Source organism: Eulemur rufifrons, chromosome 7 (assembly GCF_041146395.1).
Source record: "Eulemur rufifrons isolate Redbay chromosome 7, OSU_ERuf_1, whole genome shotgun sequence".
Classification (NCBI taxonomy): domain Eukaryota; kingdom Metazoa; phylum Chordata; class Mammalia; order Primates; family Lemuridae; genus Eulemur; species Eulemur rufifrons.
In genome coordinates, this window is record NC_090989.1 from 162,665,266 (window position 1) to 162,685,871 (window position 20,606).

Sequence of the window (20,606 nt, forward strand, 5' to 3'; positions counted from 1 at the left end):
AGTCTGTGTCTTTTAAAAGGAAGATTAAGACTGTTTATGTTCAATGTTAGTATTAGTATATGAGAGATTGTTCTATTCATCATGTTGAATGATACCTAGTTGCTTTGTTTTCTCCCTTGTGGTACTGTTTTGTAAGGGTCTGAGCTTTAATTTCCGGGTGTTTTTACATTGGTGGGTATTGATTGTTGTTTTCCATGTACAGAGCACTTTTATGCATTTCCTATAGGGCAGGTCTGGTGGTGACAAATTCCCCTAGTGTTTGCTTGTCTGGGAAAGACGTTATTTCTCTTTCATTTATAAAACTTAGTTTTTCAGGATACAAAATTCTTGACTGGCTGTCATTCTGTTTAATAAGACTATAAATGGAACCCCAATCCCTTCTGTCTTGAAAGGTCTCTGCTAAGAAGTCTGCTGTTAGTATGGTGAGTTTTCCTTTGTAAAGAACTTGCTGCTTTCATCTTGTAGCTTGTAGAATTTTCTCCTTAGCTTTGACTTTGGTTAGGTTGATGACTATGTCTTGACGATGTCCTATTTGTTATGAATCTTCCAGGTGTTCAGTGACCATCTTGTTTCTGGATATCTAAACCACTAGTAATATCAGAGAAGTTCTCCTCTACTATTCTCACAAATAACCTTTCAATGCTTATTGCTTTTTCATCCTGTCCCTCAGGGATACCTTTAGTTCTTACATTAGTTCACTTTGCATAATCCTATATTTTTTTCAGTGATTGCTTCTTCTTCTTTTTTTTTTTTCCTGCATTTTTTTAAGTGACTGGGTTACTTCTAAATCCTTGTCTCCAAGCTCTTAAATTCTTTCTTCTGCTTGGTCTAATCTGTTGTTAAAGCTTTCTGATGTACTTTGTAATTCCCTAAATGACTCTTAATTCTTTAAGTTCTGTTATCTCTTTTTAAATGTTATCTATCTCTTTAGTGAATTTTTTGTTCATGTTCTAAATCATTTTTTTTTATTTCTTTGATATGGTTTTCTACCATCTCTTCAATTCTATTTATCTCACTTGTTATTCATAATCTGAATTCCATAGCTATCATTTCAACAATTTCCTTTTGGTTGGAGTTCTTTACTGGGGAGCTATTGTGATCCTTTGGGGGTGGTGAGACAGCCTGTTTTTTCATGTTGCTGGAGTTTTTATGCTGGTGCTTTCTCATCTGGGGCCACTTCTCTCAGCTCAAAACAGATAGAAGATATGGTACCCTTGTTCTCCTCTGCTGAGACCTCTTTTGCTCAGTGAAGATAGTGATGGGTCCCTGGATGGTGTGCTTGGATCCTACTCTAGAAGCTTGATCAGGCAGGAGGAGGTAGATGTACTGTGAGCCTTTAATACTGCTGCTCTGCTGTGTTTCCCTTGTTCTCCTGTATTTGTCATCAGACTGTTGTGGCAGGGCTGGCCCCTGGTGCTAGGTGTGCACAGGAGGTGGAGCTGGCCAGCAGTATGGGGTGTGGGGGCTATTGGAGATGGAGAAGGTCCGCTGGGCATGGTGCATATGCATGTAGGCCTGAACAACTGAAGTGCCAGGTGCATGGGCTAGGTGAGATCTGTTCAGGGTGGGGCACAGGGCATAACAGGTGCTTAGGGTGTAGCAGCCCTGCAGGCCCATAGGGCACAGGGCAAAGAGTGGCCCTGGTCTGGATTGAGCTGGCAGGTCACAGCTTATGCAGGGAATGGAGCAGGACCATTGGATGGAGTGGATCTGAGGGGTAGGACACCTACTTCAGATGGAGCAGGTCCATGGGGTGCATTGCTCATGTGCAAAAGTCTGGGCAGCAATAGGCCAGTGTGTGTGGATGAGGCAGCGTGCATGCAGGGTGCAGTGCCCAGGGTACCTGTGTAGGATGCTGTGGGTTTGTGGTGTGTGAACTGCCCAAATCCAAAGGCCATGGCTGTTCTGGCTTTTGTCCTGCTTGAGGCCTTTCAGGCAGTGGTAGCAGTAGCAGTCAAGCTGTCCTGGTAGTGAGCCCTGGACACCTAAGGCAATGGTTACGTGGTCTGCCCAGGGAAGTGCAGCTGAGCAGGATCTCCCAGGCCACAGCACCGGGGTGCTTGGCACTTAACCTTGCCTCCTGCTCTGTCCCTCACCCCCAGTCATGGTGGGGGTTGAGGCAGTGCATGTCACCCACCCATGGGGTGCACAGCAACAGTAAAATTCCTTGCTCCCTCCCCACCTGGCAGAAATTACATTTAGTCTCCTTAATAATATTAATATTGCTGCTGCTTCTGCTTTGTCTTTTGTTTGTATTGGTGTAATATAAAGTGATTTTTAACCTTGATTGTTTCATTTTAGTTAGGCAAATATAGTTGGGTTTTGTTTTATACCCTAGTAGGATAGTCTTTTCTTTTTCTTACATGAGAATGCAGTTCTCTCATATTTAGTATTAGGAATACATAGTTGACTTCATTCCTTTCATTTATTTATTTATTCATTTATTCAACAAACATCTAAGTAAGTGCAAAATGTACAGAGGATTTAGCAATGAATAAAACACATGAAATACAAAACCCATGACATGTATATTGGGGATTAAAGATACTAAATATAATAAATCAGTAAAATATTAAGTATATTAGAAGGTGATACAGTTTATGTAGAAAAATAAAATAGGGTAAGGTTATGAGCAATGTTAGGGAGGTTAAAATTTAAGTAGGGTGGACAGAGTGGGCCACATTGAAAAATTGAAAATTGAGAAAAGAATTGAAGGAGGTGAGGAAATGATTCAAGTGGGTATCTGAGATCATAGTTTTCCAGGAAGAAGAAATGGCTATTGCACAAGATTTTAGCGTTCTTGGCATGTTCAAGGCTATTAAAAAGGCTATTGTGGTAGGTTTGGTGGAGAAGGAGCTGGAAGAAAGACATTGAGGTTAGAGAGAAGCTTGTCAATCATTTAAAAATCTTTCACTCTAAGTGAATTGGAAAGTCATTGGCAATGTTTTTTTAAAATTTTATTTAATCACATTAATTGAGTTATACATTCATTAATAATGAAATGTACACTGATGAGTTTTGACACATTTTTATAATCTGTAACTACCACCATTAGCAAGATACAGAAAATTTTCATTACCCAGAAAGTTCCTTTGTGCCTTTCTTAGTTAATAATCAGTCTGCATCTCTGGCTTTAGGCAACAACTGATTTTCTTTCTGTCACTAAGAATTAGATCTGTCTTTTCTAGACTTTCATGTAAATGGAACCATACGGTATCCTTTGGTGTCTGGCTTCCTTTGCTCAACACAATGTTTTTGAAATTCATCCATGTTTTTGTGTCTATTGGTAGTTTGTTTCCTTTTTATTGCTGAATAATATTCTATTGTATGAATGTACCTCGATTTAATTAGTCATTCACCTGGTGATGGACATTTGGGTTCTTTCTAGTTTTTGACTATTATAAATAAAGCCGTCATGAACATTTATATACATGTCTTTCAGTGGACATCTGTTTTCATCTTTCTTTCACTCCGGGTAAATACTGCTGTGGATTGAATGATGGCATCCCCTCCAAAATTCATGTTGACACTTAATCCCCAATGCAACAGTATTTTGAGGTGTGGTATTTAGGAAGTTATTAAGTCATGAGGGCTCCACCCTCATGAATGGTATTAGCCCCCTTATAAAAGGGCTTGAGGTAGAAGGGAGCATCCTTTTTGTCTTCTGTCCCTTCTGCCATGTGAGGACACAGTGTTCATCCCCTTCAGAGGATGCAGCATGAGGTGCCATCTGGGAAGCAGACAGCAGCCCTCACTAGACACCAAACATCCAGCACCTTAATCTTGGACTTCTCAGGCTCCAGAACTATGACACAATAAATTTACATTATTTGTAAATTATCCAGTCTGTGGTATTTTGTTATAGCAGCATAAACGGACTAAGACAAATAGCAAAAAGTAGAATGGCTGGGTCACATAGTAAGGAAATGTTTAACTTTATAAAATAGTATCAAACTCTTTTCCAAAATGATGGTTGAACCATTTTAAATCCCCACCAGCAATGCTTGAGAGTTCCTGTTACTCCACATCCTCACCAACGTTTGCTATTATCAGGCTTTTAAATTTTAGTCATTCTAACAGATGGAATGGTATCTCATTATGGTTTTAATGTGATAACTCATGATGTTGAGCACCTCTTAATGTGCTTATTACCTATTACTATGTTTTCTTTTATAAATATTTTGTTCAAATCTTTGCCTATTATTTTTGCCTATTTTTATCTTTGCCTATTATTTTTATGATTTTTCTGGCTTCCTTTTATTGAATTGTAAGAATACTTACTTTATTGAATTATAAGAATTCTTATATATTCTGGATAGAAATCCTTTGTGACATATGTGTGTATATACACATATGTATATATTTACACATACATACTAATGTATGGTCAACTATAGCCAATGTCAAAATAAATAAACTACTATGTAACAATATAATAAAATAATATGTAACTGTATGTTCATTTTGTTAAAAAATGCTAACATCTGTCTTTTTTTTTTAAATAAACAATTTATGAATATGGACAATAGATCGTATGAGATTCAGCACTGTGTCACTTAAATTCCAGGCAGAAAGTTACTGTGGAGCACTCCCTGATGCTGAAATATTTTGTAATTCACTGTGCAGAAGTATTATTGCAAATTCTTTAATTTCAAATTATATCATTAACTCTCCATTGGGTACAAACTGAACAACTTAATTTTACTTGGCACATGTCTTTCATTCCCTCAGCTTGCTGAAAACACATAGCATGGTGAACATATTAAGCCCATCGATGTTACATATTGCTTCACAATTCAGACTGCTATTAACAATCCTTCTCTCAGCTCTTCGGCTCAATTCATCTAGACTCACCCTGATTATCTACCTAGCATGACCTTCTGAATTCTCACAAGGATGAAGTTATATGTCAGAGGCTTAAAAAGATGCATTTAGCATTTTAGCTTCCTGGGGGCAATAGAAAGATCTATTTTCCCAAGAGTTACTTATTCCATTATAATATCTTCTTTTCCTGTAGGGAGAGCAGCAGTGCATTTCTTTGTGCTCAGCTCAGCCTGGCAGCTGAGTACTTCTCCTATGTTCTTTCTCCCTCAGAACCCTCTCCCATGCTTGCTTAGTGTCCAAATACCAGAAACCAACCTTTCCATTTCCTGTGAATTAAGAAATATTATCACAGTCAGGGTATTGTTAAAAAATTAAATTAAACAAATAAAAGTGCAGTGAAGTTTTAAATATAAATCAGGCACATCCCTAGGATTTTCTTTTAACTGCACACCTTCTAAGAAATTATATTTTTACTCCCAGCAAATTACCTAGGAGAAAAAAATGACAAGAGTAATCTATTTTTTTCACAGCTGGTCGGTTGGCCAGAGTTTCTCATCAAGGAGTACATGCTGTTTGCTCCCCAGATGGACAGCCTGGATGAGCTACAAATCCACAGAGCCTGGGACACAAGGTGGAAATTACACTGCCAGTACTTTTAATCTTGCACAGCTCTGCACACTTGAAATTACAAGTGGCCCATTTCCAAATGAGCATCTATTGGGACAGTATCCTATATCTTGTCAGAATGAGTCCCATTAAATCCTCAGCTGGAATTAGACCAAAAACTTGTAATAATTATGGGAAACTTATTAAAAAGTTGAAGCCCTAGACTGTGACAGTGAAAACACTCAGGCGACATTAACAGTAATTGAAATCTCTGTGCGTTTTTCTTTTTTAATCAGTCCTTGTTGATGGCCAAGCAAAGAATGCCCAAATGCGAAGATGCAAAACCAAAGCACCCAACGTCTAAAGGGAGGGGGTAATTGTCTTTTGCTTCATTACAAAAATGTTGTGTTAGAGTGCAGTGAACTGCTCACTGTTAGCCAACGGTGCCTGCCAAAACCAAGTGCTGGCTCCCAGAAGGAGCTCTGGCCACCATCAGGGCTGCCCAATGACTTAGCCTCTCACTGGTAGTGTGAGTCCCTTTCCTCTCTCTTCTGCTACTCTTCTACCTTCAAAATTTACTGCTTCCCCCACTAGGTCCTTAGAGTTAAGGACAAGAGTATTAACGAAATACTTTTGAAACATGGCCTAGCAAATATTTTGTTAGTACATTCAGGGCTTTGTTTCAAAAGTAGAAAATACCAAAATCAACTTTTCTGAGCTTCAGTCACAAGGATGACCCTACTTTCATTTAATCTTAAGATGGGAAAGTTCTGAAACGGAACTTTATCAAATTAGAAGACTTTTCCAGTTTCAGTTTTTCTACACTGAGCAAGCGGTACACTTGATCATGATTAACTTTTTATTTCCATATTCCTGTGGGTGATTCTTAGGCAACCTTAGGTTTTTTTGCTTTGCCTTTTACAACTCAGGATGACTTGAAAAGACACTTTGGACTCTTGAGAGAGGAAGAGTGGAAAAAAAGTCTCAAAATATAGGGGTTCAGTGGAGGGCAGACCATTCTCAGTGGCAGATCTGATTTAGAGGACGTATCCAATGAAGGTAATTGTATCCCTTTTTAATAGAAATTCCAGTGTTCAACCAAGTGCTCCAAGTAGAAGGAAAAACCACAGCTGGAGTACCAGGTTGGATTGTGGGTTCCAGTGGGCAGGAGAGGCAGTAGTAAATTGGAGTAGATCCAGAGTAAAGACACAAGGATGGCGAGAAGGTTCGCAACCAAATCTCCCATGCCGGGGTCAACAGAGAGAACTCTGGGCAAACCTGATTTGGACAACTTATTCTGCATGGCTACAGAGGACAAAGGTGTGACCCAAGAGTGGAAAGAAGGGATGCCAAGATAGATTGTTGTCTTAGAATGAGGAAGAATGAGCTGTCAAAGATTAGAGTGTATTCCATTTCCATGGAGGTGTCCGGGGAAGGGCTGGGCAATCATTATTTGGCATTTTTGTGGAGGGGGCTGAACAATTGAAGAATAATTCTAGGTCCCTCCCAATTTGAATGTTCTATGGTTTTATGAGACTGGATTTATTTCTTCAAGAAGATGAGACATTTTATGATTAGCATCTAAATGAATTCCAATACTCCATAGCAGAATCACTTTTCCTAAATATTTTACAGATTCTACTGTTATGATCTTCTTTACAACCTTTTGCTTCTTAGATATTATGATATAAGTCTTACACTAGTCGATTTTAAATTTATCTTGGATTCTCAGATAGCTAAAATTTAATGAATTTGCTTTTGGAATAAGAAAATGGGTGATGATGAAGATGATAATCTTCGCCACTTGTTTAAGAGTAAGGTGTCATATTTTAAAGGGTATAAAGTGTCTTTAGAATGATTTGAGAATTGCCTGTGCAGCATTTTGTATTCTAAATATTCTATGTTGTGAGAGGATAGTTATATTATCACTAGGTTTCTCATGACTTGAAATAGACTCCCGATTTGAGATGATTTTAGGCTCTAGAAAAGAATTGGACTCTTTACCTTTTTAGGTAATACATTAATTTTTGATTATTAAGTGATAACCCTGATAAAATGGTACTTCAGGGCCCTGGCATAAGTTCTTGCTCAATACCAATGTGAGATACAGTGAGAAAGTATTGAGTGACAACATAGAACACCATTAGCTCTATTTTTATTCAAGCCAATATCGGCGAAGTACTTCCTTGAACAGTGGACCAGCATACCCTGGCCTGATTGCCTGTTCAGCAGAGATTAAACCTAAGAGAATCAGAGGGCTGATAATTGAGGACAATTTAATCCTGCCTCCCTCAGTAGGTGGGATGAAGAAGGCCCAGAAAGCAGTGAAAATGACAGGAGTCAAGAGGAGAGAACTCCAGGACAGCAAGATAAACCATTATTTCTTACTAGACACTATTTAGCTTACACTTAATAAATCCTCTTTCCTCTGCTGCTATCCTCCCTGTCAGCCACTGTGACATCTTGTTTGCTTTCTGCTTGCATCATGCAAAGCCCCTAGGGTATAATCGCTTTTTCTAGTTCCTTAGGGGATGAAATAACAAAATGGTGGTGCTTGATAGTCAGTTTCTACGGCTTTCAGCATGATTATCCCTGAATCCGCTTGGCCCCTGACCTGGTTTTGCGCCCCAGTCTTTCAGTCAAGATCAAGAAGAGAAAGGGCTTCCTCTGCCTGTCCCAGTGCCCTTGGCCTCGCCTGAGAGCCTGTGCTGACTGTAGAGGGATGAGCTGATGTGGGGTGATTTGCCTTGACTCCTCAGTGCTGTCAGCATCCGCTTTGTTCCCTAGAGAAGGCCATGGGGGAGAGTCTCATTGACCCAGGGAACATCAGTGCTGGAAAAGTTGGAGAGCAGACTTCCAGATTCAGAGGAAGGGTCAGGCCCAAGTGACGCTGCGAAGTGCATTTGGCATCTCCAGTGCAGTTCTCCTCTCTCCAGTTACACTCTGCTTTGGCTGACTGCTCTATGCCCTCCCACCTTCCTTTTCTTTCCTGCCAACCCCCACTTGCTAATGAGAAGCCCAGTACTGGCACCCAGTTCCCATTCCTCACAAAGGGCCTTCCGGGAGGGAGAGGTGCCTCCTGGCTTTCTCTATACTTCCCCATTTCCCTCTTTCCTCCACTGAAATCTAACTCTGCTTTGCTCATAATCTGGGAGCCTGTGTGTTGATCACAAGTGGTAGTGGATCGGCTTCCTGGATAATATAGTGGAACATGTGGGGCTTAAAATTATTCTATACTTAATGAGTTAAGTAATGTATTCATTTTCTATTGCTGCTGTAATAATTTACCACAAACACAGTGGTTTAAAACAATACAGATTTATTCTCTTCGAGTTCTGGGTGTCAGAAGTCTAAAATCAAGGTGTTGGCAGGGCTGTGTTCCTTCTGGAGGCTGCAGGGGAGGATCTGTTTCCTTCCCGTTTCTAGGCACCTGCATGCCTTGGCTTGTGGCCCCTTCCTTGTCTTGTTCCACCCACTTGACTCTGTCTTCACATCTCTGCATTCTGATCTGTCTCCTTTTATGAGGACATTAATGATGTAAGGTGGACTTTGTATCAGGTCCACCTGGATAATCCAGGGTCACCTCCTTGTCACAAGATCCTTAACTTAATAATATCTGCAAAGTCCTTTTTGCTATAGAAAGTAACGTATTTGCAGGTTCCAGGGATTAGGATGTGGACATCTTTGGGAGCAAGTAGTATTCAGGGTAGATGCTTCTTAACTGAGTGTTTCTCAAACCTGAGAAATATATAGACCCCCCTTTTAACATAATAAAATTTTATAGATGCCCTTCCTTATTGAATTATGTTTATTAAATTGTTACATAAATATATATAAACATTAAACTGCTTATAAACTCTTCATGTTTGTAGGTCTTATATAATAATAAGACTAAGACAAATTTATAAGTTAAATACAAACAAGCCATAAAGTGAACAAAATTCAAATTAAGTGTATTAATTTAATGTGACACATGATGTGGTTTTATTGGCAATGGACTTGATCAGAAAATGTAAATAGGCTGCTGAGCATAGGAGTTCAGTTTCTTCTGAGTTTAACATGCTCCTGCCATCATCTGTTGTGTGATAACTCAATTCCTCCTTCTTTTCCCTTTCAAATTATTTGTATAGGATGCTCTGCCATAGTTTGGCTTTTACTTGCCTTGAAATCTTGCCAATTTCACTTCTTTTGTCATTTTCCCAAGACAGCAAAAGTATTACTACTTGATCCCAAGACAGATACTGGCTCTGAATTCACATAGCAGTATTTGACTAAAACGTGGTCATCCAGGTGACCAGGATATGCTTCTTTTTTTTTTTTTTTTTTTTTCAGAAGAAGATTATTTTTGAATTGGAAAATCAATTATAATTCTTACAGAGAATTTATTAGAGAAATTGCCTTACTCTGACTATAAAGGTAGAAATAACAGGCACTACAGTGTAGGAAATATTTTTCATTGAGGATATTCTTCCAGGTTAATCTCATATCACTTAGGTTTTATTTTTTAAAATCTTTGTGAGATACTCTAAAGCTCCCTAGAGGGGTAGTTTAGAATTCTGTTCTATCAGTAGCCGGTGACCATACACCTGAAGGGGAAAAAAATTGGAAAGGAGAGAGTAAGAGAGAAAGAAAGAGTGATGGGTGGGGGAATGAGTAAAAAAGAGGCTATAAATACATGAGAAACCTGATTTGAATTATGCTAAAGAGTTTGGCTTTTGGTTTACATAACCACCTTGGAACAGATAAAATCTAAATGCAGACATAGTCTTGAGAATGCATGGACTCCTGCAGTCTAATCCCCACAGATCTATTATTTTCTTGGTTTTATCCTCTGTCAGTGAAGGGTGGTAAGATGTGATTGCGGAAGCTTCTCTGGACTAAAGTGCTCTTGTTTGTTGAGTTCCTTGCTATTCTCAAAACATACATCCTAACCCTGTCTGCTCTCTTCTAGGGAAATTATGGTTTTCACTAGGGTCATTGCAGGTGATTAGAAATTCTGGATGATGGGACATGCATAACCCCCTAGCAGTCCTGTTGAAATTTATTGGCTTATATATATATATATTTTGAAAGAATAGACAAGTTTAACATGTCTACATTCCCACTAACAGTTCTTTCCTTTTCCTTTGACTAACTATAAGGGCTGCTGCTGCCATTCACACTAGAAATAACTTTATGCTCTCTTTGTGGAACAAACAATCACTTTTATAATGGAAGAAAAAATATTAAACAAAACCCAGCAAGGTATATACATTTTTTTCCCTTAAATTTGGATTTGGCAGCTAATATATGCTCTAAATTACTTGTATAAGATTATCAAAAGTCATAATCACATCCAAATCCTATTTGCTGTGCAGCATCGCCCGAATTTACCTTCTATTGATGAATTCACTCACCCTTTTTTTCTTCCTGTTTATGTCCTCAACTCCAAGTTTCTTTTAAAATTATTCTTATTTTTATGGATTTATGGGGTACATGTACAGATTTGTTCCATGGGTGTACTGTATAGTAGTGAAGTCTGGGATTTTTGTGTAACCCTCACTCAATTAGTGTACATAGAACCCATTGGGTAATTTTTCATTCCATACCCCCCTCAAGTTCCCACACTTCTGAATTTCCAGTGTCTATTCCATAGAATTCCCCATCTCTATGTACATGTGTACTCATTATTTCACTCCCACTTATTAGTGAGAACAGGCAGTGTTTGATTTTCTGTTTCTGATTAAGTTTCTGAAGAGAATATAGCTTTTGCTTTTAGAAGTTGTTTATCCTGATCATTATGATATAGTGACAACTGAAAGACTTTGTATATAATATGTACAAAATTAGTATTCAGTAAATGAATGAATGAACAAGTGAATAATGCTAAAGAGCTGACTTTGTTTATTTTATTTATTTATCTTTAATTATTTATTTTATTTATTTATTTATTTTTTATTTCAGCTTATTATGGGGGGTCCAAAAGTTCAGGTTACATACGTTGCCCATGTACCGCCTATCCCCCCAAGTCAAAGCTCCAAGCATATCCGTTCCCCAGACAGTGCGCATTGCACTCATCATGTAGGTATACACCCATCCCCTCCTCGCACCTCTCCTTCCCCGAATCAGCACCTTCAAGCGTGACCATTCCCCAGACGGTGCGCAACGCACTCATCATGTAGGCATACACCCATCCCCTCCCCCAACCCTCCACCTCAGTCTGATATCCGATTGGTATCATTCCCAGATGTGAATTTAGGTGATGATCAGGGAAACCAATTTTCTGGTGAGTACATGTGATGCTTGTTTTTCCATTCTTGGGATACTTCACTTAATATAATGGGTTCCAACTCTCTCCAGGAGAACCAAAGAGATGTCGTATCACTGTTATTTCTTATAGCCGAGTAATATTCCATGGTATACATATACCATAATTTACTATTTTTTTTTTTAATAGAGTAGGGGTCTTGCTCTGTCACCCAGACTGGAGTGCTCTGGTGCAATCATAGCTCACTGTAGCCTCAAACTCCTGGGCTCAAGCCATCCTCCCACTTCGGCCTCCCAAGTAGCTGGGACTATAGGTGCATGCCACTGCACCCAACCTAACTTTAAAAATTTTTTTGTAGAGAACACCTGGCCTCATGTGATCCTCCCACCTTGGCCTCCCAAAGTGCTGGGATTATAGGTATGAGCCACCATGCACAGGCTTTGTTGATTTTAATTTAATGGATTCCTTTGATGCCATCATGTGATTCTATTAGAAGTAGATTCTATTGGAAACCAAGGAAGGGTTGAAAAGAGATGGAATGGGATAAGGGTGTGGTATAGGAGGAGTAGGTTTGATTCTTTGTATGGTCAGAGATATTTTTAAGAACAAAATATATAATATTAAAGAAAATCATTGTACTCACCACTCAGCACTGACAATTTTTAAATTTATTTTTTTCTTTTTGCTTCAGGTTTTTGATTTTTGAACCAAAAAAAAAAAAAAAAAACAACAACAAATGAAATGAAGTTTCTTTTTTCTCCATGCCCAAGCCAATACTCCTTTCCCATAACCCAAAAGTAGTCACAATTGTGGATTTGATGTGAATCCTTCAGTTTATACTTTAAACTTTCACATATATAGCTATAATATTGTCTTCGGTGTGTATTTTTAATTTACATAAAAGGTAGCATAGGTATGATTCCATAGGTTCCATAGGAAGGGGTTGGTTCCTCCATTTCTCCCCTTTTCTTGTTTTGCTTCTGAGCTAGTTTTTTGGTTTTGGGGGGTTTTTTAGGTTCATTTGAAAGAGAGTCTCCTTTGAGACAAGAAGTTATAATTTTCAGGATTTAGTATTTTCCACAAACATGGGTGTGAAGGAGAAGGGGATGAGGGGAGGAAGAAAATTTATTCCAACTCCTGCCAGCTAAAACTGATCCCTGTTAACATCTTGATTTACATCACTCACTGAAGCCCACACTTCACACCACCCAGTTCCTTATCCCTGCCCAGCAAAACTCCTCAGGGGGGTCTTCTACACTCCTTGTCTGCTGCTCCTCTCCTCCCATCCTCCCTTCAGTCCTCTCGGTCAGGGTTTCTTCTCCGCTACACCACCGGGGTTCCCATGACCAATGATCAATTCTCAGGCCTCTTCCTACTTATCTTATTGGAAGCATGTGACACCCCAAACCTCAAGTCTCTCTTGACTCCTCTCCCTCACACTCTACACCCCTCAGCAAACCACATCAGTGCCACCTTCAAAACATGCCCAGAATCTGACCCTTCTGAGCCCATGTACCACTTCATCTTGGCTCAAGGTACCATCACTGCTGACCAGGATTATTGTAGTAGCCTCCTAACTGCTCTCCTGTTTTCAGCCCTGCTATGGTCTGAATGTTTATGCGCCCGCAAAATTCATATGTTGAAATCCTCACTCCCAAGGTGATGGTATTAGGAGGTGGGGCCTTTGAGAGGTGATTATGTCATGGAGGTGGAGCCTCATAATGGGATTAGTGCCCTTATGAAAGAGACTGGTGAGAAATCCTCACCCTTCTGCTGTGTGAGGTCAGACAGAAGATGGCCCTCTCTGAGGAAGTAGGCCCTTGACAGACAGTGAATCTGCTGGTGACTTGGTCTTGGACTTCTAGCCTCTGGATTGTGAGAAATGAATTCTGCTGGTTATAAGCTACCAGTCTATGGTATTTGGTTGTAGAAGCTCATAAGGACTAAGACAAGCCCTTAACCTCTTTCCAGCACATTCTCAACATAGGAACCAGAGTGACTCTTAATCTTAAAACAAATCACGTCACACACCTGTTCCATGGTTGCCCACGTCACTCCAGGAAAACCCTGAGTGATTAAATAATGAGTTATGTGGCTGGCATGATCTGGCCACTTGCTACCTCACTTTGATCTCCTCTGTCACTTTCTCCAGCCCACTTTGTTCTAGCCACTCTGGCCTCTTTGCTATCTCTTGAATACACCCGGCACTCTCCTGAGCATTAGAGCCTTTGCCATTTGCTGTTCTCTCTGCCAAGTACCCTCCCCCACCATCAGTATGGCTTCCCTGCCCACCCCCTCCTCTGGCTCTGTTAACAGTGAGGCTTGCTTTCCATGTAGGGAGTTCGTCCCGGCAATCCCTGCTCTCTCTGTCTCGCTCTGTTTTTCTCCATAGAATGAATCAGCATATAACATACTTTATATTTATGTGCTCATTTGTTTATTTCCTAGAGCCTGTCCTTACAATCTAAGTTTCATGAAGCAGGGAACTTATCTGTCTACTGTTATTTCCCATGTCTAGAATATGGAAGGCACCCAATAAATATTTATGTTTATGAATAAAGGAATGAATGACTTCAGTATTCTTCATATTATATACCCAATTCATTTTTTATAAAAGGGCATCATATAAAACATATCTTGCTTTTTAAAACCTAATAAACTGTCAACATTTTTTCATATCAAAAACATTCTTCTATACTTTGCATAATGGCCTCTTGGTATTCTGTTTTAGAGAAGCATGAAAATTTATTTACTTAATTCTCTATGATTGCCTCTTTTTATGGTGTGCATAATTTTTATAATAACACTCTAGGAAAAGATGGTCACTTGAACATACATCTCTTTCTCATGCACTCTCTTTTCCACTGTGTAGAATAGCACTGCAACTGGAGTAGGAGAGATGGCAGGCCTAGAGTTTTGCCACGGGCACTTAGAAACATGTAGCATTGTCTCTGGGCCTTTGGTTTCCTCACTTTATAAACTTTGCTCAGCCACCCAAATGTTAGTTGTTACTGTCTGTATTTCATGTGGTACATTTGATCAGAGACTTGAAACAAGCCTCTGGTTTCCTTTCTTTTTCCAAGCCATCTTCCAGTTTTGTTGAATATTGCATTTCAATACTTCTCATAATAGGACATGCATCATGGACTGAATCTTTCTGTGATTTGTTTCCCCTTAGGAGATTTTGGTTGATAGTTCAGGAATATAGCTTATTGTGTTTTGCTAATTTCATGCAAACTCCTGCCTATGACTTAATCTATAGCACCCCTCAAATCAATTGATCAAAGGTAACTTAGATAAAGCATTTGTTTCATTTCCTACCTAGTAACCAATAAGCAACAGTTTAGGAATAATTAAGCGTTCTCACTTCCTAGCATGCAACAAGTACTGCATGCCTCACTTATTAGTGCACAAACTTGCCATGTTCTAAGGGGAAATGTTTTTCTCTGTAGGAGGATAAGCTCCTTAGTAGCATGAACCTGAACAAAAATCAGAGACTCATCAGCTTCAGAGAATATCCTTTTTATCTTCCAAAGACATATACTTTCTAATTTGCTTGCCACTAAAAATTTAGAGAGATCCCAATTATTTTTATTTATTCATCCAAGTTGGCTAGCATAAGATGGGCTTATTCAAAGTCTCAGAATAAAAAAATTGTATACAAATAAAAGCTGTTGTACAGTCTCTTAGGAATGATAGATTATATTTATCTGTAAAACATACTCTATTTAACTATTATATATGATAGACATAATGGTAATAGTTCTTATTTTTAGTGTGTTTAGCTTATAGAAGTCTCCTGCATACTCTGTCATTTGACCCTTACAGACTAAATATCTTTATTTTATTGGAGAGGAAGCTGACTCTTAGAAAGGTCACTGTTTTGCCTATTGTTGCATAGTGAGTGGTGAAGCCAGAATTTATATCCCAACCACTGATCTGATTTTTTTTTTCTTTTTGAGACAGGATCTCACTCCGTTGCCCAGGTTAGAGTGCAATGGTGTCATCACAACTCACTGCAACCTCAAATTCTGGGCTCAAGTGATCCTCCTGTCTCAGCCTCCCCAGTAGCTGTGACTACAGGTGTGCACCAGCATGCCCAGCTAATTTTTTTATTTTTTGTGGAGACAGGGTCTCACTATATTTCTTAGGCTGGTCTCAAACTCCTGGCTTAAAGCAATCCTCCTGCCTCAGCCTGCCAAAGTGTGCTAGGGTTATAGGCATGAGACACTGTGCCTGGCCTGATTTGATTCTTATAACAAAGCTTAGGAGATGCTGGGTACTATCCAATGTTCTGTATCCTCCTGCATAGTTTAATCACCTGGGGAGCTTTTTAAAAATACAGATTCCTGGTCTCACCCTTGTCAGAGATTCTGAGTCATTGGGTCTGGGTCAGGGCCAGAATCTTTATTTTTTAAAAGCTCCCCAGGCTCTTCTAATATGCAGCCAAGGGACTCTCCACTGTAGACTCCCTAGGCAGAGATGAAACAATATGCAATTAGCCACTAATCAAGAGAGAAGCAATTTAGCTCAAAAAATAGAAAAGAATGATGTCTTTATTTTGCTGTCCCTCCATGTTGTTAGAAAAATCATGGGAGTTTAAAAGTCATTGCATAGAGAGTTAGCTTTTTATTAAGAATTATAGGATGGCAGAGCTTCCAGGCCCCCTCAGGGAGGAAATCTGCCCACTTTGGGCTGGCAGATGGCTCCTTTAATAGCTTGCTATGTGTGGTTGGGAGTTTACCTTCTGATTTTCTTATCCTGACGTATCTCCTTTTGATGATGCAAAAGAATATTAATCAAGATTGAAACTTCTTTTGGTTCACCATAAGAGTTGACCCCAGTCAGTGGATCTCCACTCTTTGTTTAAAGTTTTGAAGTGCAAGGATTTGACTGTTCTATTTGTCTTTTCTGTCTAGTCTGGAATGGGGTTGGCCTATCTCCAAGGCTCCAACTGTTTGGCTACTTTTCACACTCTGATCTGGAAAAAGCCATGGAATTCTCTGTTGTATGCATATCAACATTGTTGAATCATGAAAGGGCTTCTTTGGACTTTAGTATGCCTCTTCATGAAGTCTGTCTATGTGTATTTTTTAACAAGTGCTACTGCTTGATTTATCATGCCTTGTCTCTGCTGCTTTGGACAGACCTCCTCAGAGCTCTACTCCTATGTTGTTTGTCTCTATTCGTGTGCACTGCTCTTATGTAACTGCCTACATTTTAAATAACTGGCTTTGAGGAGGTAAGAGGCACCCAGGCAAAACTAAGCCCAGTCTTTAGATCCAGACCCATCTGCCTGGGTTAGAATCACAGTGCTGACACTTATGAGCTGGGTGTTCCAAGCTAAAATGCTTAATCTCTTTGAGCCTCAGTTCCCTCCTTTGGTTTGAGAATTAAATAAAATAATTTCTGTTAAGTGCCTGGCACACTATGGGTGCTCAAGCAGTGTTAAGTTTCTTTCCTTTGTCTTTCTAGCTTTGATATTCTACTATTGAAATACCGTTAATTGCTAAGTAAACCTGACTGTGTTATCTTCTTTCCTCATTACATAGGTCTGGTTATCCAAAACAATGCAGTTTATTTGGCTCTGTGTATTCTCTCCAGAAACCACCCAGAATGTGGACAGCCTTTGAAATTGCAAGTAGGCAGCATTAATATTCTAGCCTTATAGATTTGGATTTGAGACTCAGAGGATTTAACTTGCCCCCAGACACACAACCGACTGGTAAAGCCAAAATTCCAACCCTGGTTTGTCTGATTCCAAAGATCATTACCTCTTTAGTAGGCATCTTCTGGCTTTTCTGATAAGATATTTATTTGGAGGATAATAAAAGAGATACTTGAACTATGAAGTCCAAGTTATTACCTGCTTTAACAGGTGCCAACCTTTGCATAAAATATTTGGATAGGGTGAGGTATGAAAATTTGGGGGCATTGGTGATTTTGGTTCATAATTGTGTATTTGTGCGTGTATTGTCATGGGTGTGTGTCTGAAGAATGAATGTGATTATAATAACCAATTCACAGAACTCTTCACACTAAGTGGCAGAACTCTGTATGGTGAGAAACTCCAATGAGTCTTTAAATAAGAAACATCTCACAGGAATCAAATATCAACAAAGCTTCTGTGTGACTAATCAAGGAGGTACAAGGCCACACTTAGTCAACAGGAAGATTCCCTATAGAAAGACATCACTAAAAGAAGTGCTGTATGATTTATTTGCTGTAACCCAATTTCCATCTGTCTCATAAAATGGATTGTGTACACATTGCACTCCAGGCATGTAGCCAGGGCGGAAGCATACCAAGGAGCAGGAGACCTTCTCCTCCCTGGGGCTGTTGGTGACATGCTCTGCTAAGAGCCAGGCAGAGCCAGCGTGGTCCACATGGAAATGCCTTGGGCTACCTCGCTGACATCTCAGACCTCTGGGAGTTTTGCGGGATCATGGGCCTTTGAACAAGCCTCCATAGTGATAATGGGGACCAGGTGGGTTTTGAACATTCTGTTTTTTCCCAGAGACTCCTTTGACTCACATTTGCAGACTCCAGATGGCAATTTTTGCCAGTTCAGGCAAGATACTGTTCACAGTTGCTTATATTTTTTACATAAATGGAGAATGAGCCAAATAAATGCCTTCTTGCTAAAGTGTGTTAAAACAAATCAGGTGAAACCAAAACCTTTTCTCATCCTGTAAACAGAATATACAAAACATAGGAACTGTTTATGGCCGAGTAAAAACCAATGTGATCCCATAGAACTAAACCATTGAGTAAGAACCACAGAGGGAGAGTCTTGTGAAAACTGAGGGCTATTTTGGGCTAAATATTGGCTTCTCCTTGTTTTTCCTAGGTAACAGAAACCTCATCTATTTTGTTTCTAAAGCTTCTTTGTTTAAGTTACTGTAACATCATCAATAGATTTGAAGAAAGATTTTAAGAAATTATTTCTGTAGGAAAATTTCTTCTTTCTGTATCTCTTTTTGTTAGGCAAACCTATCTCATGGAAAGTTAGCACTGCAACACATCTGCTGTGGAGAGGAAGAAGAAGAAGTCAAGGAGAGAATACCTCTGTACAGGGTTACTCTCCCTGGGACCCATAGCATTTCTGTGAGCACACCACGCCCTACCTGTGTGACTTAGGGCAGTTATTTAATGACTCAGAGATTTAATCCCCTCACCCAAGAAATGGAAATTATAATACATATCTTATGGGTTTCTCTTGAGGGATAATCACGTTCTTACTCCAGTATGCTGAGTAGACAGAGTTCAGTAAATATTACTTATATCTGAATCTGAATGTCAAAGTGTCATGCTGGAACAGGAGATAGAGGAGGACAATTCTTGCTTTTTGGGGTTGGAATATCTGCTAGATGAGGAGGGCACTTCTTCATTAAATTACTCAGCAAACCTCACCGAGAGCCCATTATGTGGCAGGCACAGTTCTAGGTGCTGAGGAGAGATGAATAAAAGAATCCCAGCACACACAGAGCTATGGCCTCCTTGGGGAGAGGGACATTCAACTAAATAAATTGCCATCCAGGGGTGAAGCACAGCAACTGAATCATGTACAAAGTGGAGAGATAACATAAAGCAAGGTCAACAAAGTAAGGCTATGGGGTTAAATCTATTTTTATAAGCGAAATTTGATCAGAACACATCCTACTCATTTGTTTGTGTATTGTCTATGGCCATTTTTGCCCTTATAGCGACAGAGTTGAGTCGAGTCAGTTCTGCTCTAATGTGATATGTGTGTTCCTAAAAGTCACCATACTATGCAAGATTGTGCAATAAAAACCACGGGACATATGGGGAAAATGGCACTGGGGACAACACATCAAACACTTGGCCAGTGATATATTAAAAAATGGATAAGAACTTGATAAAGATGACAACATAGTCCTACTTGTGCTAAATGGTTAAGAAACATACAAATACTGCAATAAATATGGCAGCTGACCCTGAAAAAATCCTGTCATTTGCTTATGGAAGCAGGGGTGCGAAGGGTTGCAGCTTGTGAACTGTTATGAAGTAGTGGAAGGGGGTTACCTGCATTGCGAGGGAAAGTTGTAACCCTGGATGTGCTTATAGCACCCATGTGAGCTGAGGTGAATGGCAGATGTTTGGGGGTGTGTGTGTGTGTGTGTGTGTGTGTACGCACATGTGCTTGCATACACACGCATTTTATATATTCCTACTTGTTTCAGCTGGGTGCAATTTTTGGCTTTTTACCTAGTGTTTCTCGCAGAGAAAATTGTACATAAGCAAACGTAAAATTCATGTTATGCTCATATTGTTACCTAATATATTAATCATATTGGAACAAATTCACATTTTGAAACAAGTGTTACAGCAGAATTGATTATTGTTGCAACGGAGGCAATATGGCCCACAAATCCTAAAATAAATACTATGTGGTCCTTTCCAGAAAATGTTTGCTGATCACTGGCACAGAGGAAGGAGCGGTCAACTCTGAGGGATCAGAAGGGTCCCAGAGGGTGTCATGTCTAAATTGTGTTTAGGAGGCTGAAGAGGGGGAGTCTGAGAGGTAATACAAAGGAACAAGAACATTTTGCCTTTTTAAATTATTATTCACTCTCCTGTGCATATGTCTACATTCACTCATCCTCACCTCCTTTCCCAACAACTTTCAACTTTTATACAGAATAGATCATGATACAATGCACAGCCTGGTAGGTCAGACAATGCTCCTCTGATTTAGGAGCATGCAAAGTGCTGAAAAAAGTAATTTTCCTATTATCCCCTATCTGGGAATGGCACAGGCCTTGGGCAGTCCCTCCCATGTGGAAGAGCAGATTGCCCACCGGAGGGTCCGCAGAGTGGCCCATCAGCAAGGTTATGATGTCACCACGTGGTCTTCCCATCTACACCCTCTGTGTGACGTCTGGCCCCATCAGATCTTTTCAGCCCC